A 20,933-nucleotide genomic window follows, 5' to 3' on the forward strand; every position below is an offset into this window, starting at 1 on the left:
AAGAGATGTTGAAACGTAATCAAGGGAGGACACTTGTGGAAAACATTGATGGTGCATTTGACATTGGGTATAATGCACATGTTGAGAAAATTTTGGTACATAGGTTGGTGTGTGATAAAGTTCTTGGAGATGGCAAAGGCAAGAGTGCTTGTGAGGAGGTTACCTATGCAAACACGGTGACTAATGCAAGGGCAAAACCTTCTAAAACCAAAGAAGTACCACCCATCTCCAATGACATGTATGAGATGATGTGCATGATGAGAGAAATGTTGTGGATAGTTTCAATGATAAGAAATCCAAACTTCAATACCAATTCATCAACTCGTAAAATAAGCTTTTCAACACTTTCAAAAGTAAGATGGCTTTGTTGAGAAGTGAGTTAAGAAATGGTGATAACCATCTACCTTATCAAAATGCGAGGATGCATAATCATGAAGGTACATCTTTGAAAGATTGTCATACGGTCATATGGATCAAATTCCTCATGGCAATGGAATGCAACAACACCTCTTTTGGTGATGGGATGCCAAAGCCCACAAAAGGAGTCAACATTAGACATGGGAATGACATGTATTTTGGCAACAAGGGGAATGTTCCTTCTTCTCATCAAGAGAATATGCACCATGATATGCCATACATCTCGTGGCCCCGTTTATCATACTTCTATAAGAGGAAGAGGATTGGCACATGACTATACTCAACATTCAATTTCCAATTTTGTTGGAAGATCTCCAAGTATGCAAAGGGAAGAGTTGCATGATGATGATGATTGGCACATGCAAGATTAATTGCATGATGGGAATTTGGATCATGGGCATGCAAGAAGACATGATAAGTTCAAAGGTGTTAGAGACAAAATAGTATTACCAAAGTTCAATGGAGAGAATGTGTCCAATGAAGACTTTGAAGAGTGGCTCAACAAGATGGACTTCTAGTTGGAAATGAACCCTAGAGGTGAGAAGTCTATGGTTTACTTTACGTTGCATTTAGAAGGGTATGCACATGCTTGGTGGAGGCATTTAAAATCTCAAGATTATGAAGTTTGTGGAATTATTTCAAGGTTGAAATGAGAGACACTTTTATCTCTCAATTGCATCAAGACAAGCTTATGTGTGAGTGGGATGACTTGCAACAAAGGCAAAGTAGTGTCAAAGACTACACCCACAAATTCATAAAGTTTATGCTACATGTACATGGGTTTAGTGAAGAATTTAAGAAGGCCAAGTATATCAAGAGTTTAAGGACCAATATTGGTGTAGATGTCAAGGCACAAAGTCCAACCACTCTCAAGAAAGCCATGATTTTAGCAAATATCTATGAAGAGAAGTACTCAAATGCATGGTTAAATTGAGGAAATTTTTGTAATGATTCAGTTCCTAACACTTATGGTGGGAAGTCTTTGAGGTATGCCAAACCCACTTCTTTTGTGCCCAAGTTTCCTACGGTTTTTATGGAAGTGGAGGAAAATCAAATTATAGATTTGGCAATACACATAGTGCTTATATAGCCATGAGAGATACACTCAATGTGACTGGATACATTTTTGGGATGACATCATTGATTAGGTAGCATAATAACACTATTGCAAGCAAAATAGGTAGCTGACGAGGGTTACCTAAAATGACTCCCTCCCAAAATGTGTGAAACCTAAAAAATGGCTTAAAAACATAGTTTTTTGAAAAAAACATCTAGAATTCCATGTATAAATTTAAAAATTAAATGAATTTTGCTATTTTTTTCAAGATTGAGAACATGTGTGACCATAGATTTATAAACTACTATTGTTTGTGACATAAAATAAATTGGACTTACAAAATGACATAGGAGTCTACATAACTTAAAGAAATATCAATATTTTTTAAATAAAAAATTATTTTATAAATTTCATGAATGTAAGACATTTTTTTAATGGAATTTCTTGCAAAATTCTACCACTGCATAAATATGCACATTATTTGACAAGCACTAAAAAAATATTAGAATACATAACAATATAAGCTCCATAATTTATGAAAAATTCTACAAACATCCTTGAGTCTATTTCTAGACCCAAATAGCAAAGCCTTTAGTGTATACTTACCTTGAAAATTTGCATGACATAATTATTTGCTCTATTATTTATAAGCAGATAGTGGGCATGATATACAGCCAATGCTAAGAGTATAAAGAGGTCAATTTATAAGTGTGAAAAGGTAGACTTCTATTCATATATATATGTAGAAGATGATAACTATGGAGGCTCTGAGTAAACCTAAATATGTTAAAAGAGTAGCAAATTGAAATATGTTTTCGACATGACAATCTTAGAGGCATACATCATATAGCCTATGGGTTTAAATTTTGACCCACATGGGCATTTGTTTTCATGAAGGAAAATTTTGTTATGGAATATGGATAAGGCTGGTGGGTGGGAAGAAATTGTAGCCTATATCATGTACATATATGAGGTGGTGTGGTAAAAATTCATAGTATGCATATGTTGATGTTTGATCTAGATGGCCATTATCATGAACATAGGTGATGGTATATCTAAGAGTAGTGTAGGAATGAGCTCTAGTTATAATTATTTCGAGTACATGTGAAGGATGTTGAGAGATGGTATGTCTAAGGGTAGTGTAGAATGAACTCTGGTTATAATTATTTGGAGGACATGCAAAGGATGCTGAGAGATACAATATTCGCTCATGACATTGTCTTTGTGTACAAAGAGAAAAGAGAGGAGCTTAAGGCTTCTAGAATGGTGGTAGAGAAGAGCTTGGAGATTTCATAATGATGACGGTAGATTTAAGGTCCCCTATATGCTGGAGAGCATACTACTACACATAGGCATGGTAGAGTCCAAGCTCACATGCACCCCCTCCTCAACATAGATGGTCCCACCACATGTATTTGCTTATAGTTCTTCAGCTTTAAAATTGAATTACAGAACAAAAATCAGGATTGGCGAATCAATCGACTTGTGGTTTTTCAAATCAATGGAGCCTTGCACATCTGGATTAAAACCAATGGATTACAAGTCATTATGGATTATCTCATCTAGCTCTTCTATTATCATGAATTTTTGGCATCTACTATGTAGCGATATTATTTATGATACAAATGTTACATGGTTACCTAGACAAGTATTTTTTTAATGACCTCCTCTCAAATTTGTAGTCAAATTTTGCGACCATATGTATTTTTCAGGTCCTTAGCCCTAAAACTATGTTCTACCTATATCACCTTATCCTAGGCATATTTTTCTTTAATTCTATAATCTATAAGATTTTTTTGAGATTTTATTGGCTACTATCTACTATTTGGAATGAGCTTTTATAGATTTATTGGTAAAAAAATAAAAGCAATTCTCATAAAAAATGTAAAAATATTTCAAAGTTAAGAAAAATATCTCCTTAAAAGTTAATGTTTTACATCAAAGTTGATACCAAACATAAAATTTTCCACACAACTCGATGTTTTGCATCAAAGTTGATTGTTGTGGTGACAGCATATGCTCCTCCGGAAGTGAGATTATTGTTGAAGTTCAGTTTCTCCTCCTCCTTCTATATTGATTGTACTCTCCAAGGAAGGAATTGGTTTCTTTCCATTGAGCACAGTGACAATGTTTTTGTATTTGATAGGCATTGCTTTAAGCAATATGTCTATAGAATCCTCATTAGGCACAAGGGCTTTTACATACACAAGTTGGGTGATAATGCTTTTCAACTTGTTTACAAAAGATGCAATAGATTCATTATGCTCTTTAGAAAGCCCATATAATTGCATTTTTAGACTTATTTTAGAGTGCTTTTCCCGTGCTCCAAAGGTTTTCTCTCTAGAGTGTCCCAAGCTTTAGATGCAATGTCACAACTATCAATGTAATGAATATAATTATCATCTAGTGCAGTGATGTTGAAATATGCAAGAGAATGGGTGTGTGCGGGAACAAGCCCTTAGCAAGAGGCTATAAAAGAGAGTCTGTAAATGAGTGGGTAGCTGAAAAGGTGAGAGGTATCTACTGGGAGAGAATAAAGGGTAGCATGAGAAGATCTAGGATGTATGGAGATATTCTGGGAAAAGTGAAGAGGTGGAGTAAATCAAGAATGAGGTGTCCCCCCCAGATATAGAAGAGGTGGCAAAAATCAAGGAACAAATCAGTGGAGCTGATCATGGACAAACTTGTATAAATTGAGGCATTGGCCTAATGAGTATTTGCTAGTTTTTGAGTATCCATGCCTACATTAAGATGTTAGTTAATTGCTCACTAATCTCATCTTAATCATCGATTAATCACTTCATCTAATCACTTACTAATTCTGTTGATTCTTGCATTTGATCCACCATAGCTCATCACATTGCTATGAATTTAACATGGTATCAGAGCCAAGCTTAGGATCCATCCAATTTTTGAGCCTATTTATCTTGCTAATCATCCTATTAATCATAATTAGGAGATAATCTCATTTTTAGTCTATTTTCGATATCTTTCTGCACCCCCAGCTTGTGGAGGGGCTTGATCTCCCTCTAGGCTTAACATTAGGCAACAAGCTACTAGAAACACATAGTTAACCCTCCCACACATCAGCTCATCTACTCATCTCTTCAAACCGCTATCCGGAGCAGCAGAAATCTGTGAAATCACGAGCGCCTTTTTTTGTGAGTAAATCTGCAAAATTATCTTCACTACTTGGAATTGGGAGCAAAGGAGCTAGCCCAAGGGGTTTTTGGATGCTCTAAACATGCTGGTGATGTCAGATTTGTGAAATTCCTCAAGGAGAAGTGGCATCACCCTAATAAGGAAGAGGAGTCAGGACATCTTTTCTAAGAGATAAAGAGAGAGAAACCCCACAACCCTATGTAATCTGTCCCAACAGAGTAAAACCACCTCTGAGCCATTGATGATGTAGGCCATGTGGTAGATGTATGTGTGAGCACTTTAGTTAAGGTCACGGGCACTTGTAGTAGCCTTAGACACACATAGAGAGAGTGTCAAGGACTATGAGTTAGGGACTTGAGGCACTGGTCGTCGCGGGGTACCAAGTAAGAGGGAAACTTGGTATAGGGTCCATGTGTGCTAGAATTATTCACTTGAGGGGAGGTGTTAAAATATGCAAGTGAATGGGTGTGTGTGGGAACAAGCCTTTAGCAAGAGTCTGTAAAAGAGAATCTATAAATGAGTGGATAGCAGTGAAAAGGTGAGAGCTATCTACTGGGAGAGAATAAAGGGTAGCATTAGAAGATCTAGGATGTGTGGAGATATTTTGGGAAAAGTGAAGAGATGGAGTGAATCAAGGATGAGGTGTCCCCCCCAGATATAGGGGATGTGTCACAAATCAAGGAACAAATCAGTGAAGAGCAAATCATGGACAAACTTGTATAAATTGAGGCATTGGCCTAATGAGTATCTGTGGTTTTTGAGTATCCATGCCTACATTAAGTTGTTAGTTAATTGCTCACTAATCTCATCTTAATCATTATCTAATCACTTATTAATTATGTTGATTACTGCATTTGATCCACCATAGCTCATCACATTGCTGTAAATTTAACAAGTGATAATGATACCTAGGGCTTGTTTATCCCATACTTGATTTGCGACCTATGACAGCTCTAGTGGGGACACACCATCTTCCCCTTCTGTTGGTTTAACTAATGCCCAAATATTTTTCATCATGAGATGCCCCTTGACTTTGGTCTGCCAAGTGTGAAAACCAGGGATTTTACTGACGTAAACAAGAACATGTGAACATGTTAATAACATATGTTAATAACACAAAAAATCTTGTGATCACATGTTATATTCACAAAGCTTTCACAAGGGCCTAAAAAAATTATCTTTGTCGGGCCCTTGTGAAATCTTCTTAGGTGGCCACCACTGACCTGCTATTATGTGAAGATGGTAACATGAGAACATGTGAATAGCTTATTCCCATGTGTAGCCAAGCTTTTAAGGGGTTCCCAAATGGCAAGTGACCTGTTATTTTGTGAACGGTAACATGAGAACATGTGAATAACTTGTTCACATGTGTTATTATCACAAAAAATCTTGTGATCACGTGAATATTAAATCCCTGGTGAAAACCTTGGCCATTGAATTTGGGGGACTTTGCACTGGTAGCCATGATTAGGGTAGATGCCATTAAGGGTGGTTTTATCACTAAGATAAGAGGCTCAAGGCAGTGCCTATAAACCCTTTAAAAGATGTGGCACTCAAATGCTTTCAATTTTAAAAAATCATGTAAAAATTGAGATTAATGCTTCAGCTAAGCTCGATTTTTCAAAAAAACCAAAAAAGCCCTAAATTGATTTGTACCTTCTTTTTTATCTTTGTAAATATTGCCAAGCTCTTCTTCTGTTCTTGATTTCTGCTCTGATGCAGGCTCAAATGCAGGTCTCCTCCTCCCTTTTTTTGGAATTTTGCAATAGGTTATTCTAATGGAGGCTCTTTCCAAGCCTTTTTTTAATAAGGCTGTTATTAAGCCTTACAATAAGGCTTTTATTAAGGCCTTACGTGGCTGGTACAGGTGGCAAAAGTGTCTAAGCGTATGCACACAAGAGGCCAGGAATGCTGCTGGAAACAGGGTGCCAAAGAAGCCACGAAAGGCAAGAGCACCACAGAGGTTGGCTACAAAAACACGTGAAGGGATATCAAACAAGAAAAAGTAGTGGGTGGATGAAGCTCTGGACAGCTCAGCGTGAACAGGCAAATCAAGGCAAAGGGCAGAAAGACGTCGGTGGAAACTTGAAAGTGATGGAATGGAGGACCAAATACGCACTTTTCAGTTCATGGGCAGCTTCCATATATTATCATAAAGTTTTGATGAGTTCTACTGCAGCTTGGTGGGCATGGCAGATCACAACAATATTGGGCGGCGTTGGTAGCCACAAGGAGGTGCTGGGTAGAGAACTAAGTGGCGAGAGTAATACCAGTAGGCCGGTATAAGGGAGGCGGTGAGTGGATTGCAACAAACGAGGGTGTGGTGTGACAGGAGTCTTCCAGGCTGGCGCTTGTGTTGCAAAAAAGGAACCCAAAGAAAATAAATAGAAAACACCAACGCTAGAAATGGTTGGGAAAACTCCAAACTAAAAATTCCAACTCCAAAAGGATAATAACTAAAAAAAATCCAAATAGAAGAAAGCTCCTAAATAGAATTCTCCTATGCTTTGATACCATCATAAAATTAAGGGGGAAAGAAAAGTGTGCCATTCATAATGAAAATACACTTGATTGCATTGATACAAATGAGCTTGTACATAGTGCTTATATAGCCATGAGAGGTACACTCAATGTGACTAGATACATTTCTGGGATGGCATCATTGATGAGGTAGCATAATTATAAGTGCCTAGCAAGGAGGTGATTCTAATACATTTTATCCTATGTGATATAGCTTAGGGGAAATGATTGGATTATTTCTAACAAGTTGCTCATGTGTTGGTTGGATAGTGGAAGTACACATAACTTTGTGAACACAAAATCCATATGTACTCTCAAATTACAGCCTAAGTGTTTGACAAATTTTCATAAAGTACAAGTGGCAAATTGTTATGAGACTAACAGGTAACACTAAAAGGCAAGACTGGAAAATATTATTTATATGTAAAAGGTTACATGTAAATAAGGTTCAGGGGATTTCAAATAGGAAATACCTAATCAATAAAGTTAAAGTAAAAAGGGAAGTAGATGATGCACAATGGAAGCCCAAGGGACACGGGGGTAGTTGAAGAGGCATTGGACAAGGAAAAGGCAACGTCTAGCCATTGAAAGGTCAAGGGGTGAAGTTTGAAGGTCATGCACCATCTAGGCATATACAACCATGAGGTAAGGGAATATTTGGGATATGGTTGGGTGGAGAATCAAGCAAAATGGTATGCCATGATGTGGCCTTGGTGCTTTCACATTATTACACTTGCAAAGTGGATATATTAATGCATGACATGGGTCCCATTGATATAATCTTGGGGTGTGATTGGTTATCTACTCTTGGATGCATAACCATGAACTTGCAACATGGCTACATGGAATTTATGTATAGTGGAAAAGTGTCACTTTGTGGAGCAACCATGCACCAAAGCTGAACCTATCAATTGCACTCAATTCAAAAGGGAGCTTAAGAAGTTAAGCATGGTATATGTATTACAGCTTTGCAAGGAGGATGATATTGGCCATGAAAGCAAGGCCATACATGAAGGAATGGCAAAGTTGTTCGAAGAATACAAAGATGAGAGATTGATCATGGAATAGAGCTTGAGCCTAACTCTAGACCTATCAACAAGACACCATATAGGTTGTCAAAAGCGACTTAGCCTATGAACTTCTTCTGCCTCCTCATCTCAAAGTACATTATGTATTTCATGTCAGCCTACTTAAGAAGTATGTACCGAAGCCGAATCATGTGCTTAATGATGAACTCTTAACTTCTTCAACCCAAGGGCAGATGGAACTCCAACCTGAAGAAATCCTTGATGTTCGAGAGAGAAGGTTCTCAGGAACAGAATTCTGAGAGAATTATTAGTCAAATGGAAGTTCTATCCTTTTTGAAGACGCCACTTGGGAGGAGAAAGAAGCCGAACTGATGCGGGATTACCCCCAGTTTGCGAGATGAGGACATCTCACATTTTTCAAGTGGGAGAGGGTGTAAGATTCCTCCCCAGCCCCTCAAGATGTCCAAATTCTTCCCCTTGTAATCAATCCGCTTTTCAGAATAATAAAAGATCTTGTTTCTACTTGTAATTCAGTTTTTAGATATCTTTAGATGAAAAAATATCCATTCTTATTAAAATAAATTCCCCTAAAACAAAAGTTTAAAAAGAAATTCCTAAGCTGCATTAGAAATAAATTATAATGTGCACAAAAGACCTTAGCCTAAGGGTCAAGATTTTCTGAAAATTTTGGATTATGGTCCAATTAAGGTTCACAAAAGACCTTAGCCTAAGGGTCAAGATTTTCTGAAAATTTTGGATTATGGTCCAATTAAGGTTCCTATGGACCAAAAAGATTATTCCAAATGTACGGAGGAGATAAATTGAAGAATAAAAGAAAAACCCCTCAAAAATAAGTAAATGCTCACATAAGATGAAGAGTGGACTAAGGACCAAAGAAAAGAATTAAAAAATTAAATTTTGATACCTCAGAGTGGGGATCTCCTCTCATGAAGTAGGCACCTTTTTCTCATCATTATCCCCAATTCTTAATCAATAAAATGAGATATTTTCATCTCTCCTCTCTCCTATTTCAAAACTAGATCCAAAAAGTAAGCTGAACTGACCAAAAAATGGTCAAAAATTGACCAAACTGATCTAGAAAATTCTAGAATCCATTTGCTTGATTAGAGGCTCACTTTTTTCTATAAATAGAAGACTCTCCCTTTGTAAAAGCTTAATGGTGTTCATGCACTGTTACTCTACTCCTGTCTTGAGCCATCTACATTGAATTTCTTAATAATTCAATTGTTTTTGGCCTAATCCTCTCCAAAGTGAATTGGTGGCCACTCTTGCTTCAAACAAGAGTAGAACCCTCAATTCCTCAAGCCAAAGGAGAGCTTACAAGCTCCATGTAAGCTAGTTTTCTTACTTGTTTAATGAAAAATCTATGGTTTTCTTAATTTTTATGTTTTGTATTTGATTGAATTAAATTCAAATGCTATGCCTTTGATGAAAAGGCGACCCCCTTCTCTTCTTTACATTCCAGCCCTTCTTAATCCTAGAAAGATTAACTAAGAGATTAATTAAACTCTTCTTATTGTTTACTCTCTTGAATTTAGAAAATTGTGTAGATTAGAGTTCTATAATTCTAAATTGGGTCAATTAAGTTAAGTAAAGATAGATAAAAATGAGAAATGGTTAGCCATACAAAGCAAGTTATGGTAAAATTTTCCAGAATTATGTGAAAAAGAAAGTTTGTTTTTTATGTTATTCCAAAAGAGTAATTCCCACCATTTTTGCATCTAAAAGAAATATTCTAATTACTCCATGTACATATTCACCTATGAATATGCATGAATATCACTGATATTAATTATTAAATTGATTTTTATGCATAGAAAGATGCATAAAGAAAATTTTTAATTATAAAAGTGTTATTCTTATTAAATTTGATTTTTATGCATAGAAAGATGCATAAAGAAATTTTTTAAATTATAAAAATATTATTCTTATTAAATTTGATTTTTATGCATAGAAAGACGCATAAAAAAATTTTTTTATTATAAAAGTGTTATTCCTATTAAATTTGATTTTATGCATAAAAGTATTTTTTTAAAAGTGTTATTCCCATTGAAATTGATTTTTATGCATAAATAGATGCATAAAGAAATTCTTTTTATTTTAAAAGTGTTATTCCTATTAAATTTGATGTTATGCATAAATAGATGCATAAAAGAAATTCTTTTTATTTTAAAAGTGTTATTCCTATTAAATTTTATTTTATGCATAAATAAATGCATAAAAGGATTTTTTTTAAAAGTGTTATTCCCATTGAAATTGATTTTTATGCATAAATAGATGCATAAAGAAATTCTTTTTATTTTAAAAGTGTTATTTCTATTAAATTTGATTTTATGCATAAATAGATGCATAAAAGGATTTTTTTAAAGTGTTATTCCCATTGAAATTGATTTTTATGCATAAATAGATGCATAAAGAATTTTTATATCAAAATTAGAATTCTCTTAAATTCTATGTTTAAATTCTATGAGTATTTGATAAATGAATAATCAAATACTCTAAGAGAGAAATTTCTATCGTTTTATATTCACACGGATTGTAAATCAAGAATTCTATCGAGATTGAAATATTCAAATAAATGATTAATTTATTCCTCATTGGAATTCGTAACTAATTTAGAAATCAGTTAAGTGAATATTCAAAGAAAGAAATTCAGTAAAATAGTAACTGAATTATCAAACCTTTTTGAGAAAGATAGTTCATGAAAAATCTTATCCAACTCGAACTTTGAATCAGAGTATGACCAAGACCAAACTCTTTCGTCAGTTTCGAGGAAAGAAGGTGTGACCAGTTTAGAAAATAACACTCAAAACTCGCGCCAAATCTGAAACTAAGTTTGAGACCCTTCGAATTGATCTGTGGATCAAGGTTATAGAATTTGAGGAATTCTGGTAAGAAATTCAGAATGCTGATCAAGAAGTTTTGGGGATACTTATTCAAGAAATACTCCTTGTATTCAAAAGAAAATCAAACTGAAAACTTGCATAGAAACCGTGTTTTCTTAAAGGACTGTCTTACGCCAGAATGCTGGGGAGGGAGCATTTGGCATATGTTTTTCCAAGGGAAGTTCGGTTGCAAACAACAGCTGGCGAGGAGTGTTCAAAGGACGGCTCACGCGGCAAAGCCTGCCTAGTCTTGGTATGGTTGAAAAATGGTGTGCTTCTGGTACGATGGGCGAAGGCCGACAAAGCGGTCCCTGAGTGAAGTGCCAGGACACCTAAGGAGGATCCTGGAGGGTTCTGACCAGGAGATGCATGGGCTCACGGTGCCTAGGACACCCATGCGTATGTCGTGGAAGATATGTATGATGGATGATATTAATATTATAATCTATTACTGGATCTTGTGTTTGCTGACCAATTGGTCTCAACGGAGAGTCCAGAGTGATATTGTTTTTTGAGAAACAAGGGACTGGATGGAATTTTTGAGTTATGACATCTGTAACCAATAACTGTTTGTCAATGGATTATTTTATATGTTAAAGTTTTAAAGAGCAGTGTGTGCGTATCTGTATTCGAAAGCAAAAGTTAAGAAAGGCATTCAATTATGGGTGGGTGAGTAATTGTCTAGTTCTATGGATTCCAGTGGTTGGGTGGTGGCTAAAACCCATGGGCTAGATGGGGTTAGGCTGGAATCAGTGGAGTTTTAATAATTAAATTGAAATAATAAGAATACGCTTAGAATTTCTCAAATGAGTAGATCAATGGCTATATCTCACTTCGGTTAGGAAAAAAGCGTTGATTCTCTCAAATGATTAGATTAACGGCTGTGCCTTATTTCGGTTAGGAAAAAAGCGTTGATTTCTTCAAACTAAGTCAGTGATAGTTTTCCTTCTATCTGGTTAGGAAAAAAGCGTTGATTTCTTCAAACTAAGTCAGTGATAGTTTTCCTTCTATCTGGTTTAATCAGGTGAAGGATAGTTTAGTCTCTTGACCCCGCTAGAAAATTCGTTAAGAAAATAAAAAAGGTGGAATCGTCCCTGTTTTTCGGGCAAGGGAAATTTTCTTGGTTTTGGTTTCAGAATTACCACCAGATTAGTCTCATGTCCAAACATTTGAGGGCGAGGCCTCGAGTGGGAAACCGTGCCCTGCGCAAGAGGAATCTACTTCCACTGCTAGCAACCGGAAATCCTCCAGTGCGCGAAGGGGGTAGAGGGGTCTTACATCATAACTCAAAAATTCCTTCCAGTCCCTTGTTTCTCAAAAACAGTATCACTCTGGACTCTCCGTTGAGACCAACTGGTTAGCAATGAGATCTAGTAACAGGTTATAATAATCATTTTGTCCATCATACATATATCACTATGGACTCTCTATTTTGAGACCAACTGGTCAGCCAACGAGATCCAGTAACAGATTACAATAATCATTTCGTCCATCATACATATCTTCCACGACATACGCATGGGTGTCCTAGGCACCGCGAGCCCATGCATCTGCTAGTGAGAACCCTCCAGGATCCTCCTTAGGTGTCCTGGCACTTCACTTAGGGACCGCTTCGTCGGCCCTCGCTCATCGTACCAGAAGCACACCATTTTTCAACCATACTGAGACTGGTCAAGACCTGGGCAGGCTTTGCCACGTGAGCCGTCCTTTGAACACTCCCTGCGAGCTGTTGCAACGAAACTTCCCTTAGAGAAACATACACCAAATGCTCCCTCCAGCATTCTGGCGTAAGACAGTCCTTTAAGAAAACAGGGTTTCTATGCAAGTTGTCAGTTTGATTTTCTTTTGAATACAAGGAGTATTTCTTGAATCAATATCCCCAAAACTTCTTGATCGTAATTTTGAATTTCATACCAGAATTCCTCGAATTCTATAACCTTGATCCGCAGATCAATTCGAAGGGTCTCAAACTTAGTTTCAGATTTGGCAAGAGTTTTGAGTATATTTTTCTAAACTGGTCAATTGTATTAAAAAGCCATTCAATTGAATGCTTCTCAAGCTTGAGAGGGGTTGAGAAGAGAGAACATTTGGAGATTTACAAAAAAGACCATAAACCACATTTTACCTCCTAGATTGCTTGATTCTTTAATCAATGTAGAGGCCCCCAACCAATCAATTGGTTTGGTATGTTGATGAAGACTCCAAGGAAGATTGAAGAGAGAGACACTCCAATCTCTCCAATTTGTAGAGAATAATAAAAAATATCATTATTTCAGTATAATACTGGCATGGTATAGTTCTTATATTTTTTGACAAAGGGCTAAGGATCTATTTATAGGTGAGGGAGGCCTCTAACCAAGTCTAACTAGTTTCTAGAATTTTCTAGGTTCAGTTTGGCTGAATTTGGACAAGATTTGGACCTAGTTTGGCTCCTTTTTCATTTGGTAGGATCCAAGAGAGAGGAGAGATAAAAATATCACAATATTTTTGAGTTTAAAACTCCACCACACATGTGAAGTAGGCGCCTTCTTGAAGAGCCCCCTTCTCGAAGGTGTCAAAATTGAATCATTATACCCAAAATATCTCATTTTTTAGTAATATTCATAGTTTTTTACTAATAAACCTTGTACTTAGTCAACTCTTCATCTTAAATGGACATTTACTCATTTTTGGGTATTTTTCTTTTATAAATTGGAATTATCTCCTCCCCACACTTGGATTGATCCTATTGGCCCATAGGAACCTTAATTGGACCATAATCCAAAAATTTCTAAAAATCTAGACCCCTAGGCTGAGGTCCTTTATACTTATTTTCAATTAATTCCAAATGCACATTGGAAAGTTCTTTTTGAATTATTTCTGTTTCAGGGAAAACCATTTTAGAAACTAGGAGGATTTTTATACCCAAAAATATCTCAATTTTCAATTACCTCTCTCTAGACATTTTCTCTCTCTAGGTCAAAATAGGATAAAACAGAATCCTTTTTTTATTTCAAAGAGGAAAATAATTACAAGATCACAAGGGGGAGGTTCTTACACCTGTACACCTCAAAAGCTAGAGGGAGGAATCTTACATCCTACCCCACTTAAAAAAATGCGAGATGTCCTCATCTCATAGGTGGAGTATGATCTCTTTCATCTTCTTCTTCTTCTTCAATCACTTCCAGCATTACTGCCTTGGAAGTGGACGGCCGATTTGGGATTATCTCTCTTTGACTTCCCCTATTCTGAGGCGGAGGTCTTGCATTACTTTGGATTAAAATTGCGGGTTGGTTAGAGGGTCTACCTCTGGGATTTCTCTGATTTTGGCAGAAAGAAACTTGATTACTCTGGAAGTTAGGAGCTAGAGTCTGGAATCTTGATCCCTGATTCTCACATCCTGAAAACCTTATTCCAAAAGGAGTTGGGCAATCCATATAGCGATGTCCAAATCCTTGACAGTTATAGCATTTTACTCCCTTGTTCAAGGGTGGAACTTCTGAAGTTGAATTCCAAGAGATTGAGTTCCGGGAAAAGGACATTTCTTCCATTCTGGAACTTCCCATATCCTGGGCTTGACCCTTATATTTCTTAGACGGTGGAAGAGTAACCTTCTGGAGCTAAAAAACTTTTGAAAGGTGATGGTGTTGGCTTCGGCGGGACCTTGACATCAAAGGCCTTGGCGAAATCCTTCGCCATCCGCACTACTTCGGCCATGGAAACTGGCTTGGCATTCTTCACTAGGATATTCAAAGGTTCGTTCAGTCCCTGAAATGAACCTAGCCATCAGCTGTTCTTCATCCAGCGGTGACGAGTATTTGAGGAGGAGAGCGAATGCTTGGTGATATACTTCAATAATTCTGCTCCCCTGGGTTAACTCTAAGAATTCGTTCATCTTTGTTTCCAAAAATCCGGGAGGACAAAATCTCTTCCTTAGGTAAATTTTGAGATCATTCCATGTCTGAGTGTTTCGATCCACACGGTTTGTCTCGCAGTAGTTTCTCCATGCTACTCTGGCTGTTTCTACTATCTTCAGCCTTGCAAGAGCCATTTTGCTCTTCTCATTGTACCCGGTGACATCGAAGTACTCTTCCATTGCTTGGATCCACTTCTCCACAGTCTCCCCCAAGTTTTCCCCTTCACCCTTGAAAGGTCCAGGCTGCGATCTATGAAGAGTTTTACAAACATCCAGGTCGAGCTCTTCCTCATCGAGTTGGGGGTTATCATTTCTACCATGAGTGACGACATCGGTCCATGATCCTATCAATACGAAAATTCTTGTTAAGTCCTTTTATTTACAATTCAAATCCGACTTTAGATCCAACTGATTCTGGGGTTCTTAGATTGGTCAACTCTCCACAGAATCATGGGATAAAGATCCCTTATATAGAACTCATTATCAGATAACAATTCATTCAGAACATATCATTCATATTCTTAACACAACAATGGTCCATCAGACCGAAAATTCCATCTCAACATTCCTCCATGGAAGTTTCAGTTATATAGGTTTTTAATTTGTCATCCCTTAACTGGATCCACTAGGTCAAGTGTTAACAGTAGCAATCCGTCAGCACAATCCACTAATCTCGTAGTTATTTGCTGAAGTCATTATCGTCATTCTAGTTACGAACATCATCACAGGGAACTCGTCCCATTCATCCTCATTGTGGATTTGTTCAACTGATCGCTTTTCAACCAAAATTCAAGAATCATCTTTTTTCAATCAGAATCCAATTCAACTCATCAATTCTCAACCAGAATTTTCAAATCATATCAACCACATTCGAATTCATCATCTGGATAGCATTTTTACTTATAATTTCAAGATCTTAGATTTACTCGTATATACTGCCAGTAAAGAGCTGCAGTTATACCCTTGGTATATACGGGTAGTCACGATCCTTGGAATTATAAGGTAAATACCATCATGACTATGCCTTAAGCAATTCAGGGATTTCCATACAATTGCGATACTTCATCTGAATACCCACTTTCAATTTTATGAATCTTCATTCTGAATATAAATTTGTATGAATTTTATCACACAATTACAAGCTTTTACTGTTAACAAAAAAATTGACATTTTTGGCTTTTCACTTGATCCACTTTAGTCAATTCGCTCTGATACCATCTGAAAGATATGTGCCCCCTCCACGTAACGAATTCGGGGGTGCTAGATGTGGAAGTAGCACTTCTTGCATGGGGCAAGATCCCTCACTCAAGGCCTCACCCACCACGGATATCTGAACAAGAGACTAATCCCTTGGTTCTTCAAAAACTGAACCCGGAAAAACTTCCCCTTATCGGAAAGCACGGGCGATTCCTCCAGGATATTTGTACTCTAATGTATTCAGGGTCATTACTGACCAAATTGATCCGACCAAACCTATGAGTCACTTGGTTAGATCAAGGAAGAAACTTGCACTTGGATCATAGAAACCAACGCTTTTTTTCCCATCCAGAGGCACAACCGTTGATTCTTTTTCCATAGAGCAATTACTATCCGAGATTTACTTCATCTATTGTACTATAACAGAATTGAGTCTCATTTTATGGATCCATTAGTCAAGCCTAACCCCATCTAGTCCCATAGGTTAGCCAACCGCCCACCAACCACTATAGTGATGGGATCCAATAGGAATTTGGTTAGGTTTTATCCCTGGTAATACCAGGGAAAAGAGTTCCCTGGTCCCCTAGCCAGATATTCATGCAAATTTAATGCCAGTCACACCACCTACACACCCAATATGAAATTGCCTTTTTCATAGATTATCTTTAAAACAATCATTGAATGAAACCATAGTGTCACTGATCATAATCCTCCAAAATATTTGATTGAATCCTAATTTCCAATCATTCCTTCATCGGTGTACCTATGGCATCATTGGCAACCAGAACGTTCACCACTTGTTCCTCAGGGGCCTTTTCGATAGTTCCTAGCTCATAGTACCCGACAATATATTCACTTATAAAAATCAAGATGGAATCTCCGTTGAAGATCAACCAGATCAACCATTAGATCCATATAAAAGAGACATGGACTCATCCGTTGAGGACCAACAAGGTCAATCAACCACATCCATGCCCGGTTTCAGAAAACAACTCTTACTCCTTGTTCTAATATCTTCCCCGACGCACGTGTGGGTATCTTTGTCGGTGACCCAGAGCCCGAGCACCGTATGGTCAGCACCCTCTAGGATCCTTCATAGGTCACCTAGCGCTTCACTCATAGGCCGCTTCCTTGCTCCCTCATCCACCGTACCGAAAACTCACCATTTAAATCGAACCAAGGCTGGTCAAGACCTCGGGTGGACCTTACTACATGAGATGTCCTCCATTGACTCTCCGTTGCAACTTTATCAGGTAGGTCTCCACGACCTCATTCTCAAGATGCTCAAAATGCTTCCCCAGCATTATTGACATTAAACAATCATTTAAAAAGAGGTCATAAATAAAGTTTCTATAATGAACTCTCGTCTTTCACATTGTTCCACATTGTCCACATTACTTAATCCATATCCAATTCATATGTATTCCTATTCTCATCCAATCACATGTATTCCTATTCTCATCCAATCACATCATTTTTCATCTCATTACATCTTTCCTCATTTATCCTCATCACATCTCATCCACTCGTATTTACCCATATTCACATCCCATCACACCTCATTCATTTACATCACATATCATTCATTCACATCTATCTCAATTTACATCACATCTCATCATTCATTTCACATCTCATCTCATTCATTCTTTCCCGATTCACATATCATTCATTCACATCTATCTCAATTCACATCACATCTCATCACAGTCATTTCACATCTCATCTCATTCATTCTTTCCCGATTCACATATCATTCATTCACATCTATCTCAATTCACATCACATCTCATCACAGTCATTTCACATCTCATCTCATTCATTCTTATCCCGATTCACATCACATCAAATCTCATCCATTCACATCCCATATCATTCATTTACATCTGATTCACATGTCCGATTCACATGGCATCACATCTCATTCATTCACATCCTGATTCACATCACATTACATCTCATCCATTCACTCACATTGACATCACATCCTTTCGCATACACATCCACATCCATTCTTTCACATACACATCCACATCCAATCTTCCACATACACATCCACATCCATTCTTCCACATCCATTCTTTCACATACACATCCACATCCATTCTTTCACCACATACACATCCACATCCATTCTTTCACATACACACCCACATCTATTTCCATTAATTCACATCTTATTACATTCTATTTTTATCTTATTACATCTATTCACATCTTATCGCATCCTATTTACATCCATTCACATCCATTTCACATGCTATTCCCATTTAATAGCTTTTTCTAGTTTGATTCCGATAATGGGACTTTTTCTAAATTTCTACCAATTGCTTGGCCTAATTAAAGGTTCCTTTTCTCGAATGACTATTTCTATATTCCTTCTCAATTCCTCAATTGAATTATATTCAATATTCCTCTTTTGAATAAAAGAATTCATGGGATTTATAGAAATCAATTCTACCCATATTTTCACTTTTGATAAATAATCATAAATTGAATTATACTAAAAATTCCACTTCTTTCCATTTAATTTCTTGGATCTCAAATACCATGGGAATTCTTCTATTTTTTATATTTAATTATTTGCATTCCAATGTCATGGGAATTTCTCTTTTATCATCAATATTTCTCATAATAAAATACCCATTAATTCAATATGCTAGGAATTTCTCTTTTCCCATCTAAATGATGGAATTCCAAATGTCATAGGAATTCCTCTTTTACCATTTAAATATTTCTCATAGATAAAATAAATTTATCTAAAATTCATCTTTGAATTTAAATAAAATACCCATTAATTTCAATATGCTAGGAATTTCTCTTTTTCCATGTAAATGATGGAATTCCAAATGTCATAGGAATTCCTCTTTTACCATTTAAATATTTCTCATAGATAAAATAAATTTATCTAAAATTCATTTTTGAATTTAAATAAAATACCCATTAATTTCAATATGCTAAAAAATACGCTTTCCTCATTTAAATATTTGAATTCTAATATGGTAGGAACTCCTCTTTCATCATTTAAGTTTATCTATGCAAAAAGATAAATTTAACTAAAATCTTTCTTTAATTTTTAAATAAAATATATATTATTTTAGCATCCCAATTTTTCTCTTACTTTATTAGAATACATGGATTTCCATTGTCACGGGGATTACTCTTTTAACATAAAAATGAATTACTAGAAATTCCTCTTTTTTTAATTAATTATTTATGCATAAACATAAAATCAAATTTTCCATGATTATGATGAGAATCATTCAATTAATCTAGGATAATTAATCCTAGAATATGGTAGGAAGTCCTCTTTTCATATTATGAATGAAAATGATTTATGTGTTAATTTTTTAAAAATTTTACCATAGCTTCGTCGCTATTACTGATAATTCTCAATAATTTTAAAAACATAAAGTTTAGTAATATCATATGATAGAATAATTATTAATTGGATCAACATCCAATTATGGACTTGATTCCTAATTTTTCCATGAATTAAATAGCATAAAAGCATTAAAAAGCCACTTATTTGGCCTCAATTTGACAAGCATAGAAATTACTTTTAGATTAGAGAATTGCTTCATGATGAGAAGCTTCATTTGAATATAGAATAGGTCATAGGAATGACCATTCTTTGGGGGAGAGTGAGACATGCTTAAAATATTTAATTTAAGCATAAATGAAAATTTATGTGTTTTATCACTACAATTCATTAAAGAACTTCAATTGTATTAAAAAGCCATTCAATTGAATGCTTCTCAAGCTTGAGAGGGGTTGAGAAGAGAGAACATTTGGAGATTTAAAAAAAAGACCATAAACCACATTTTACCTCCTAGATTGCTTGATTCTTTAATCAATGTAGAGGCCCCCAACCAATCAATTGGTTTGGTATGTTGATGAAGACTCCAAGGAAGATTGAAGAGAGAGAGAAACTTTAATCTCTCCAATTTGTAGAGGATTTTTAGAGGATAATAGAAAATATCATTATTTCACTATAATACTGGCATGGTATAGTTTTTATATTTTTTTACAAACGGCTAAGGATCTATTTATAGGTGAGGGAGGCCTCTATCCAAGTCCAATTAGTTTATGGAATTTTCCAAGTTCAGTTTGGCTGAATTTGGACAAGATTTGATTTGGTTGGATCCATGAGAGAGGAGAGATAAAAATATCACAATATTTTTTAGTTTAAAACTCCACCATACGTGTGAAATAGGCGCCTCCTTGAAGAGCCCCCTTCTCCAAGTTGTCAAAATTGAATCATTATACCCAAAATATCTCATTTTGTTTAGTAATATTCATAGTTTTTTACTAATAAACCTTGTACTTAGTCGCCTCTTCATCTTAAGTGGGCATTTACTCATTTTTGGGTATTTTTCTTTTATAAATTGGATTTATCTCCTCCCCACACTTGGATTGATCCTATTGGCCCATAGGAACCTTAATTGGACCTTAATCCAAAAATTTCTGAAAATCTAGACCCCTAAGCTAAGGTCCTTTATACTTATTTTCAATTAATTCCAAATGCACATTGGAAAGTTCTTTTTGAATTATTTCTATTTCAGGGGAAACCATTTTAGACACTAGGAGGATTTTTATATCCAAAAATATCTCAATTTTGAATTACCCCTCTCTAGGTCAAAACAGGGTAAAACAGAATCTTTCTTTTATTTCAAAGAGGGGAATAATTACGAGATAAAAGGGGAGGTTCTTACACTTGTATACCTCAAAAGCTGGAGGGAGGAATCTTA

Source organism: Cibotium barometz, chromosome 48, assembly GCF_041138505.1.
Source record: "Cibotium barometz isolate CiBa-2024 chromosome 48, ASM4113850v1, whole genome shotgun sequence".
Classification (NCBI taxonomy): domain Eukaryota; kingdom Viridiplantae; phylum Streptophyta; class Polypodiopsida; order Cyatheales; family Cibotiaceae; genus Cibotium; species Cibotium barometz.